The sequence below is a fragment of the Geotrypetes seraphini genome, chromosome 8 (genome assembly GCF_902459505.1).
Source record: "Geotrypetes seraphini chromosome 8, aGeoSer1.1, whole genome shotgun sequence".
Taxonomy (NCBI): Eukaryota; Metazoa; Chordata; class Amphibia; order Gymnophiona; family Dermophiidae; genus Geotrypetes; species Geotrypetes seraphini.
The window spans coordinates 171,266,478-171,278,157 of record NC_047091.1 but is presented as its reverse complement, the minus strand read 5'-3'; the positions used below and the strand labels follow the sequence as shown (position 1 = coordinate 171,278,157).

General features: G+C 46.6%; 1 protein-coding gene across 2 annotated transcripts in view; it reads left to right on the top strand.

Moving 5' to 3' along the window:
- Positions 1–260: 260 nt before the first annotated feature.
- Positions 261–11,680, top strand: part of TPST2 (tyrosylprotein sulfotransferase 2) — a 73,776-nt gene continuing 62,356 nt past the window's right edge. For both annotated transcript variants that reach the window (XM_033955723.1, XM_033955724.1), the window contains exon 1: positions 261–611. The gene's annotated coding sequence lies outside the window, so the exon portion shown is untranslated. The remainder of the gene's footprint in view (positions 612–11,680) is intronic.

Here is an 11,680-nt window from a genome sequence, read left to right as displayed (position 1 = left end):
GGAATAGGATCGATTTGTGGACTTTAGTGAATGTAGCCCATAAGCCCTCTGATAAAGGAGTTCCCGGGAAATAAAGGAGAGTTGGTCACCCTAACTCTCAGCCCCACTGCACTAACAACACCCCCCCCCCTCTTATAGTCACGCATTTCAGCGTGGGAAGGAAGACACGCGGCGCACGTTCGACCTTGCAAGTTCCTGCACGCGCTCGCACGTTTTCGAGTCGGCTCGGACGAGTCCAGAGGAGGCGCTTCGCAGGCACGTGCTCATCATAGACGCGCAAAAAAGCCCACTGGACACGAGCTCTCTCTCCCGCTCCTTCCTCCAGCTAGCGCCGGGGCAAACCCCACCCCCATGGAGACGTCCGGAAGGTGGAAGCCGCCCGCGCCCCGACGTCTCAAAGCTCTACGAACGCCCCCACACCCCAACCATCACCCTCCGTCTCGGCTTCTCCCTCTCGTCAGAACCCGCGGGCGAGGAAGCGACGTCAGAGAGGGCGGGGCGCGGCGGAAAGGGGCGCGTCAGAGGGGGGCGGAGCGATGGACCAGTGAAGCCGTGCGCTTGTGAGTGTGTGTGTGAGAGACGCCGCCTCGACCGCGAAGACCCGCTCGAAGGTAGGACCGGCGAAGTGGGGAGGGGGTGGGGGAGAAGGTCGAGAACGAGGAAGGGGATCCCGGGGAGGGGCGCGACTCGGCTCCTAAAGACGAAATTCTGTCAGCAGGCTTTCCAAAATAGCCCCCCTCTCGCGCTCTCAGCAACGCCTCGAGGAAGTTCTGTGCCAGGACGTCTGGAGCGGCCTCTGCGTTCGTTTCTAACGGTATCTCGTGCCGCTTGATTCTTTTCTTCTTTCCCTCCCCTCCTCAGTAGAAAAGACAGGATCCGGGCAAAGCCTTTTACCTTCTTCTTTCTCTCCGTGTGTACAGCGTTGAACAGTGACAGCCCGCTCGGTACTGACACTTCTACTGGCGGCGGACCCCCCCGCCCCAACCAAATAGTGGCACAGCCTCAGCACCCTGTGGTTGTGGGTTCAAACATGCATTGCTTCTTGTGACCCTGTGCAAGTCACTTAACCCCCCCCCAACCAAATAGTGGCACAGCCTCAGCACCCTGTGGTTGTGGGTTCAAACATGCATTGCTTCTTGTGACCCTGTGCAAGTCACTTAACCCCCCCCCCATTGCCCCAGGTACATTAGATAGAGTGTGAGCCCACCAGGACAGACAGGAAAAAATGCACCACTTAGACCAGGGGTGTCCAACCTGCGGCCCCGTGAAGTATTTTGTGCGGCCCCGGTCGAGGGCGATGCATTGTTTTCCTCTGCTGCCCCCGGGTGTTTACCGTCTTGCCGGCTCCCTCCTTTGTCTTGCTGCAGCGTTTGCGCGGCATCAGAACTATTTTTTTTCGGCTAGTGCGGCCCCAGGGAAGCCAAAAGGTTGGACACCCCAGACTATAAGTGGTACATAAATGATTAAATAAATAAAAATAGTTCCACAAATACAGAAGCAAAGCAAGAAACTGTGGAGCTGACGATCTTCATAACAAAAAAACTTTAATTGGAACAAGGTGCGGAAAATAACAACATAAAATAGCTAATAACACAAAGAAACACGGTATATAAATTGTGGCATAGACCCGACATGGGCCGCGCTTCGGTTGTGAAACCACCTTCTTCTGGGGTCTAGTGCTGCTATGAACCGCAGTATTTTGTTGCGGTTTTTCGCAGTTCTTAAATCTGTGGTTCATAGCGGCACCTCTTTAGTCGAGTAGAAGACTACGCATGGTTGTGCACAGTATTTTGTTGAGGTTTTTCGCAATTCTTAAATCTGTGATTCATAGCAGCATCGGACCCCGGAAGAAGGTTGTTTAACAACCGAAACATGGCCCGTGTCAGGTCTATACCACAATTTATGTACTCTGTTTCATTGTGTTATTGGATATTTTATATTGTTGTTTTCTGCACCTTGTTCTAATTAAAGTTTTTATCAAGATCATCGGTTCCACAGTTTCTTGCTTCCACTGGCAGCACTGCTTTTGTGAAGCTTTTTAGGAATTGGGAGGAATGTCCCATGAGATCCTAGCACTTTCATGGTTACAGGTATGTTGTAGTGTTAGTTTGGTTCGCATCAGCGTTTCCCAAGTCAATCCTGGAATACACTTCTCCCTCCGTATTCGCAGTTTCAGCAATCACGGTTTCAATTATTCACGGTTTTTAGCTTGCTGGCTCCTCCCCCAAATTACATCAGCTTGCATAAAGAAATCACTGAATCCCAGCACTTTCTTCACCGTGTTTTGCCTCTCCTTCAGGAACAGGCCAGGTCTCCCACCATGTTATTCACGGTTTCACCATATTCACGATAGTTTTTAATAGAAAACAGCGAATAACATATGAAAAAGTTTATTTGCGATTTTTCTGTATTTGCGGTTCTGTTAACCCCTATCGCAGCAAATACGGAGGGAGAAGTGTACTCCCTTGCCAGACAGGTGTTCAGGATGTCTACAGTGAATATGTACGAATTGGTCTGTTGTATGCAAATATTTTTCATGCATATGCTTTTTGGACCTCTTTAAAACCTAACTAGCCAAGGGGGCTATTCCAGGACCGACTTGAGAAACATTGATAAATCAAACTTAACATAGCGGCAGTAGTCAACATACATAAGAATTGACGCTGCTGGGTCAGACCAGTGGTCCATCGTGCCCAGCAGTCCACTCACATGCCAGCCTTCTGGTCAAAGACCAGCGCTCTATTTAGACCGGCCCTACCTGTATACATTCCAGTTCTGCAGGAACTTGTCTAACACCTGGAGGGTGTTCTCCCCTATAACAGACTCCGGAAGAGCATTCCAGTTTTCTACCACTCTGTGGGTGAAGAAGAACTTCCTTATGTTTGAATGGAATCTATCCCTTTTCAATTTTAGAGAGTGCCCTCTCGTTCTCCCTAACATGTACCACAAAAGTGCTGGAATCATGATCAACTTGGGAAACATTGTTTAAATGCTTCTAGATTTGGTAGTGGTTGGAGAGGTTGGGCATTACCTAGTTCAGAATGCACAGAGGATCTTGATGCCACAACCGAGTTTACACGCTAGCAGCTTTTCATTGATAGGTGTGCGTAGAACAAAATATGGGGTTTCTTTGTTTGTGTCCTGGACTAATGGTGGCTAAGTGTTAAAGGATGACTGCTTGGCACTGAGTGGCAGAATTCTGTTTCTGGAATTCTGTGAAATTAACTACATTTTATAGGGATGCAAACAGTAAAGCCATTAATTCTGACCACATATTTTATTTGCTAGTAGCAAATTTGTTCTTTGTTCATTTGCTTTTAAGTTGCTTCCTGCTTCTTATGCTTTTTTAAAATAAGTTTACTTTCACTAAAGGATGAATTTAGTGAACAAAGCTAATCTTTCACCATCATTAATGTTGTGTGTGTTTTACAATACAATATAGTTTTGATTGCACTACAGAGCTGATATTTTATGGCTGTAGGAAAGTACAAATCAAAGAGGTTAATTTTGGGCTAACATCATTTGTCCCTGGTTCATTGACTTGATTCATATTTTTCTTTCATCAAGTTGGCTTTGAGCTGTGAAGAAGACTACACAAAGACCACAGCTGTGCTGCTAGTAGAGATCCATGTAATAATTTGTGCTACCTTTTAATTTGATGACGTGTCCCTTTATCTTAGTCCTGTATGACAGTGTAAACAATCATTCTCTATTTATCCATTCCATCCACTCGGGACTTTATTCATTCATTTACTTTTCTATACTGTTCTCCAGGGGAGCTCAGAATGGTTTACATCAGGGGTCTCAAAGTCCCTCCTTGAGGGCTGCAATCCAGTCGGGTTTTCAGGATTTCCTCAATGAATATGCATGAGATCTATGTGCATGCACTGCTTTCAATGCATATTCATTGGGGAAATCCTGAAAACCCAACTGGATTGCGGCCCTCAAAGAGGGACTTTGAGATCCCTGGTTTACATGAATTTATTCAGGTACTCAAGCATTTTTCCCTGTCTGTCCCGGCAGGCTCATAATCTATCTAATGTACCTGGGGCAAGTCTGACAAAATGGCAAAACACAGTTTACAAAGCATGATAAAAATATAGCATGACAAAAACATGGTATGGTGAAACAGCATGGCAAGCATAGTTCAGCAAAATATAGTATGTTAAAATGTATTACAGTGAGTAAACCCAGTCACTGTTATCAGCGATGAAGGGAATTTATTTCTCACTAGTCTTTAAGCCCGTTACATTAACGGGTGCTAGAATAGATGTATGTGTCTGTCATTCTCTCCCCTTGGCCGCTGTCTGTCTGTCTATATTTATTTGTTTTTCTCTCCTTGGACACTGGCTGTCTCTCCTTAGACGCTGCCTGAATGTCTTCCTTTCTGTCTGTCTCACTGGCCCCCTGTGTGTCATTGTTTGTGTCTGTGTCCTTGTGTCATCCCCCCCCCCAGAGCAAAGCTGTCTGGCCCCAACATATCCCTTCCCCCAAAGCAGCCCCCTTTCCCTCTCCCTGACCCCCTTGTGTCTTCCCCCTCCCCCTCCCAGCAAAGCTGTCTATCCCCCAGCACACCTCTCCAACAAAAGCATCCCCCTGTACCTGCGGCACTGGCACGACACCCTTCAGCCAATCGTGAGTGCTCAGAGCGCGAGAGGGAGCGGGGCCTGCAGCTTCTTCGGCGTCGGTGAGGAAGGAGAGGTTGGCCCAACTCTCCGCAGGGGCTTTCGGGACAGTCTTCTGCGTCTCGAAGCCCTCCTCCCAGCAGCCACTTCCAGCAGCACTCCGTACTGCCTTCCTTCCGCTGCCCAGAGTAGATGTCTGTACGTCTAGCTTTTTTTAATTTGTCTCTGTTATTCTTTGTGTCTGTGTCTCTCCCTGGTCCCCTGTCTGTCTGTCTTTCTTTCTGTATGTCTCCCTGGCCCCCCTACTTGCCAAAGCAGCCCCCTTTCCCTCTCCCCCTGTTCTGCAATGCTTACCTGCTCCATGTCCCCCTTCTGTTCCTCCTACCCCCCCCCATGATTGCTGTCTGCACTCAGCACAACCCTCCCACCAAAACAGCCCCCTTTCCTGCCTGCTCCATGGCCCTTTTTTTTCCTCTTCCCCTCCAGTTCTTCCCCTCCAGCACACCCCTCCCCCCAAAGCAGCCCCCTTTCCTGCCTGTTCCATGGCCCTTCTTTTTCCTCTTCCCCCTCCCTCCATCCATGGTTCCTGTCACCGCTGCCATTCCTATTTAAAACGGCCTGCTGAGGTTTGCGGCCGGCTGTAGTGAACCTCGCAGGCCGCTGTCCACCTCAGTAGCATGTTCCCTCTGACGCGATTGCGTCAGAGGGAACGTGCTACCATGTGGAGAGCGGCCTGCGAGGTTCGCTACATCCGGCTGCGAACCTCAGCAGGCCGTTTTAAATAGGAATGGCAGCGGTGACTGTAGGGAGGGGAAGAACAGGAGCGGTAGTGGTTATTGCGGGAGCGGGAGAGTCGGTGACGTGCAGGCCGCTGTGAACAGGAGCGGCAGCGGCGGCAGGACCATGAGCCCTCCTCCCGCCATTCGCCGCTCCTGTCAGCCGCCTCAAGCCGCGGACAAGGCTGGGGACTCGCGCATGCGCACTCCTGCGGCCACAGACCTACAGCGCACAGAACACGCAAAAAGGAGTGCGCATGCGCGGCTAGCTCTTTATTATATAGGGTGCTGTGGTGTTTTCTCAAGTACCTTGTTCTTACTGGATAGATGTTTTTTGAAAGTACTGTACTAATAACATGGTTTGAGATTGTATTTTTATAAATTTAGTGGAACATGTTTCGTTTTTTTTTGTTTGTTTGTTTGTTTTTGACTTGAATGAGCAGTAATTTAACTGGTGTATTATGAATGGAAGCTTGAATGACCATGATGGGATTAATTCTGTTTCAGAAATCCATCTGTGTGTTTTTAGTGTTGATTCTATACTGCTACTCTGCAAATATGAGAAATTGTCTGTAACCCTTAGCCTTACCTCCACTGCTTCCTGTACCCAGCAAGAGAAGTCGTTTTCCGCGCTGTGACCACCGCTTGTCGAGGACCAACCGGCGGGAACCGTACAGACCTTGAAGCGGGGCCCTTGGTTGTGTTGCAGTTGCAAAGGGAGTGTGGGAGAGACGCCCTGAGGGAAGGGGACATAGCATAAGAGAAAATGCCAGCATGGAACTTTTTCCCAAAAAATATTACTTCTGAGGGGGAAGTGTGTTATTGGAGGAAGACAGCTAGGCGCTCACCTAAATTAGCCAGGTGGAGTGCCCAGCTAAAAGACGCTAGGGAGAACACTGCTTATGCCCTTTTACCAGTTTGGTTACTATCATTTCTGCTGGTGGGCTATTTGGGCATTTGTCATCTTGGTAAAGAAGTATTTTTTTAGAGACATGATGGCAGATAAAGGCCAAATGGCTCATCTAGTCTGCCCATCCGCAGTAACCATTATCTCTTTCTCTCTCTGAGAAATCCCACTTCCTATCCCAGGCCCTCTTGAATTCAGACAGTCTCTGTTTCACCACCTCTTCCGGGAGACTGTTCCACGCATCTACCACTCTTTCTGTAAAAAAGTATTTCCTCAGATTACTCCAGAGCCTATCACCTCTTAACTTCATCCTATGCCCTCTCATTGCAGAGTTTCCTTTCAAATGAAGGAGACTCACTCGTGCACATTTATATTATGTAGGTATTTAAACATATCTCCCCTCTCCTGCCTTTCTTTTTTTTTTTTTTTTTTTTTATAATTCTTTATTTTCATTTTATAGTATTGACATAATATTAGTCAAAACAAAGAAAGTAATACAACTCCAGTTCAAACTTTAAAATGAGACCATAATCAGTAAAGAAAATATACATTAGAAATACAAAAACAAAGCAAAAATTTCCTTCTCATACATCAAAAACATTAGACCCAAATATAAATTTTACTGGTTTGTATCATTAGACCTCAATCAAGAGGGGAGTAAACTTTACAATGGCTGAAATCTTTATCAAATAATACAAAGAAAATAAAAGATGGTAGCGAGAAAGAACAAAAACTTTATACTTGAGCTAGGTTGAGACTGAAATTCTCTCAAGAATTTAAATTTGCTCTTTAGCAGAAATAAATTTTGTCAGCTGCTGAGGTTCAAAGAAAATAAATCTATTCCCTTGATAGGTTATTACACATTTACAGGGGAATCTGAGTACAAACTTCGCACCTAACTGCAGAACCCTTGGTCTCAAAATGAGAAATTGTTTTCTTCTCTTTTGTCATTCGTGACGCGTCTGGATACATTCTTAGTATTTTAGTCATGAATGGTACATCTTTAAACTTAAAAAACATTTTAAGCATCCATTCCCTGTCAGCATCAATAGCAAATTGTACAAGTAGCGTAGCAGTTGCCGGTATCTCTTCACCTGACCTCTCAAGAAAATTTGTCAAATCCAAACTATCAGCATCCAAATTCTGCTGGTTTGGTTTTTGAACAGATACTCTGGTAGGTAAATAATATATTTTAGTGAGAGGCGGATAGGAGGTTTCGGGAACTTTCAAAACTTTCAAATACTTTTTAAATGTATCCTGCGCTGAGATAAGTGGTAATTTTGAAAAGTTAATAATCCGAAGATTACTTCTTCTAGTCATATTTTCCAACATTTCCACCTTAAAATTAAGGTTTCCACTATCTCTTACCCAGACCAAAGCCTGGGACTCCACTGTTTTTATTCTAGTTTCATGTCCATCCACTTTATTTTCAACGCTGGATATCCTATTTTTCATTTTCAAATTTTTCAGACACAACAGAGGTATAGCGTGTGGTAAGTTGCTGCATTTGGGTTCCCAAAGAGATTTGCAAACTAGATATTGCTTCCCAAATTGTCTCCATGTTGAAAACCTTGGGTCTCTGCATTGGTATCAGTTCAACACCCAGATTCTCTGATGAAAAAGTACCTGGAACTTCAGCAGGTGATGAAGTCAGTGTCAGGAAATCCTGAGGCAATTTCTGTTCCAACTCCTCCGAATGCTCTGATAGTCGATTTGGCTTCACCACTCCTCCTGCTGGGCCGACTCCCGATCTCAGCAGGTCTGGAGAGTGAACACCCCGGGACATTTCCTCCACTGTCGACTGGTTAAACGCCCCCGAACAACTCGGAGGACTTTGCTCTTCCATCGACTGATCAAACGCCCCCGGGTGACTCGGAGGACTCCGCTCTTCCGGGGTTAGTGATGTTGCCTCGAGGGAGAGCTGTAACGCTTCAGCCAGCGTGTCTCTCCCAGCCGAGAAATCCTCCGGCTGTGTTAGCGTCCCTCGCTGAAGAAAAGCGTCCATCGGGCCCGAAGCTGCTGGCAAAGATTCATCGGGAAAAACCCGAAGTTTAGATTTTCTTTTCACCATTTCAAAGGTAAGAGCAGCCCGGGAACATCCGTGGCGTCTAACTCCAGCTACCCGCGGCCATCTTCCTTAAGCCACTCCCCCCCCCCTCTCTCCTGCCTTTCCTCCAAAGTATACAGATTTTTCTGTCCCCATATGCCTTATCACAAAGACCACACACCATTTTAGTAGCCTTCCTCTGGACCGACTCCATCCTTTTTATATCTTTTTGAAAGTGCGGCCTCCAGAATGTTACACAGTATTTTAAATGAGGTCTCACCAGAGTCTTATACAGAGGCATCAATACCTCCTTTTTCCTACTGGCCATACCTCGCCCTATGCAACCTAGCATCCTAGCTTTCGCCGTCACCTTTTCAACCTATTTGGCCACCTTATGATCATCACATACAATCACACCAAGTCCCGCTCTTCTGTTGTGCACATAAGTTCTTCACCCCCTAAACTGTACCATTCCCTTGGGTTTTTGCAGCCCAAATGCATGGCCTTGCATTTCTTAGCATTTAATTTTAGCTGCCAAATTTCAGACCATTCTTCAAGCTTCGCCAGGTCTTTTTTCATGTTATTCACATCATTCAGCATGTCTACTCTATTGCAGATTTTGGTATCGTCCACAAAGAGTCAAATCTTACCCGACAACCCTTCAACAATATCATATATAAAAATGTTAAAAAGAACAGGCCCAAGAACAGAACCTTGAGGCACACCACTGGTAACATCCCTTTCCTCAAAGCGATCTCCATTGATGACTACCCTCTGTTGCCTTCCACTTGACCAGTTCCTGACGCAGCCTGTCACTTTGGGACCCATTCCAAGGGCACTCAGTTTATTTATTAGACGTCTGTGTGGAACACTATCAAAGGCTTTGCTAAAATCTAAATACAGTAGTACCTTGGATTACGAGTATAATCCGTTCCAGGAGCATGCTCGTAATCCAAAATGCTCGTTTATCAAAGCGAGTTTCCCCATAGGAAATAATGGAAACTCGCTTTGATGCGTTCCCCCCCCCCCCCCTGAGAACCGGAATTGCTCCCCTCGAAGGCCCCCCCCCTGCGATCAGGCACCCCCCTGCCTCGAACCGGCACCCCCCCGCCACGATCCGCCCCCCCCCCGACATGACCCGACCCCCCCCCCGACACGATTGGGCACCCCCTTGACACGATCCGACATCCCCCCCCCGACACAATTGGGCACCCCCCTGCCGCTTTTTACCTTCATCTGGGCACTCTAGAAGATCGGACTCCTCGTCTGCTGGGCCTTGAGCATCTGAGCATGCTCAAGGCCCAGCAGACGAGGGCCGGTCTTCAAGAGTGCCCAGATGAGGGTAAGAAGCGGCGGGGGGGTGTGCCCAATTGTGTTGGGGGGGGGTCGGATCATGGCGGGAGGGTCGGATCGTGGCGGGGGGGTGCCAGTTCGAGGCAGGGGGGGTGCCGGATTGCAGGGGGGGGGTTGCTCGTAAATCGAGCCATGCTCGATTTCCGAGGCACCGATTTTGCAAATGTTTTGCTCGTCTTGCAAAACATTTGCAAACCGGTGCACTCGTAAACCGAGGTACCACTGTACTCGTACACCACCACATCTAACGCACATCCTTTATCACAGGGGTAGGTAACTGAGGTCCTCGAGAACCGGAGCCAGGTCAGGTTTTCAGGATATCCACAATGAATATGTATGAGAGGCATTTGCATTCACTGCCTCCTTGAGATGCAAATCTATCTCATGCATATTTAGTGTGGATATCCTGAAAATCTGACCTGGCTCCGGCTCTTGAGGACTGGAATTGCCTACCTCTGCTCTATCCAATTCTCTGGTCACCTAGTCAAAGAAATTGATCAGATTTGTCTGACAAGACCTACTTCTAGGGAATTCATGTTGCCTCCGGTCCTGTAATCCATAGGATTCCTGAAACTTTACCAATCTCTGTTTTAAAAGTGTTTTCATTAATTTGCTTACCTCAGAAGTCGGACTTACCGGCATGTAATTCCCTACTTCTTCTTACTTCCACTTTTGTGGAGAGGGACCACATCTGCTCTGAGCCTATGACCTTTTGGCACTGAATTTTTTTTCTTTGTAAATTGCATTGCATTGATAAAAGAACTTGGTTGATGTGTGTGCCTGAGTATTATCATTTCCATAGATGGAAAGTTAGAGAGCATTTTGTGACGCATGACTTAATTTTGACTGGGGAATTCAAAAGATACTGTGCATGTGCCCAAAACTGTTTTGAGTATTATTTGAACTGTTGCACTATTACTTTTTAAAGGTTAGAAATTCTGTATTCTCTTCATTCCCTTACTCATCTTATGCTGTTGGGGGTGGGGGTGGGGGTTGGGGGGGAAGAGGCTGAGCTTCAGGGATATGACACAGTCTCCAGTAAGCTTGAAGAAGGCAGAGAAGGAAAGGCAAATCTGAGCGTTTTGAGAACAGCAATATGTATTGATTAGCTTTGGGGTGCAAATGGAAGGAGCCATAGTTATCCATGCAAGGTGAAGAAATTAAGGTGGGGGGGGAAATTCAGTTAGCAGTTAGTGCCATGAGCCTTAATTTCTATTTTAGGTCTTGGAAGATGCTGTTTTTGTTTTGAGCTGGAAGCTTAAAGTGGCCGGAGGGAATCGCTGAAACAAACATATCTGTACATATTACTAAAGTTAAGGTGCCAAACCGCAAGTCTCCACCCCCTCTTCCTGAAACTGCTTTCTTTAGTCTACTTAACTAAATGCACTTGTAAATTGTACCTGGACACAGAGCCAAGGTTCCAAAACAATTTACGTTTCCCTGCACGTAGTACTGGGTGTTCATGCATGCCCTGTACCCAGAGAGCTGGCACATAACACTTGCATACCTTGCCTCCAGCACTGTGAACTAATTCCATCATTAAAAAAAAAGGAAGGTCAACAAAAGTTGTAAGTGAAACTTTTTAATTTTTAATGCAACTAACATATTAACGCTTCTGCGATTTTAAGGTCAACATTTCTCATAAGTGGTTAGAAAAAAACTGCGCTGATTGCCATACCACAGCAGCTATGGTCTGTCTGACAAAGTATTCTGTTCTCCGACAGAGATGAGCCAGTTTGTATGACCAGAGGGCAGACCTCACTGCTCAGCTTCAGCTGAAACTGGGAGTGTGTGGTGCAGTGGTTAGAGCACTGAGGTTGTAGGTTCAAATCCCACGCTGTTCCTGGCCAGGGGAAATGACAAATGCCTGTATCTTGAGTGTTGTATACAGACCTCCAAGACAACAGGATGACATAGAAAAAGAATTGATCGAAGACATTGAGACTATCACCCTTTGTGGAGACACCGTACT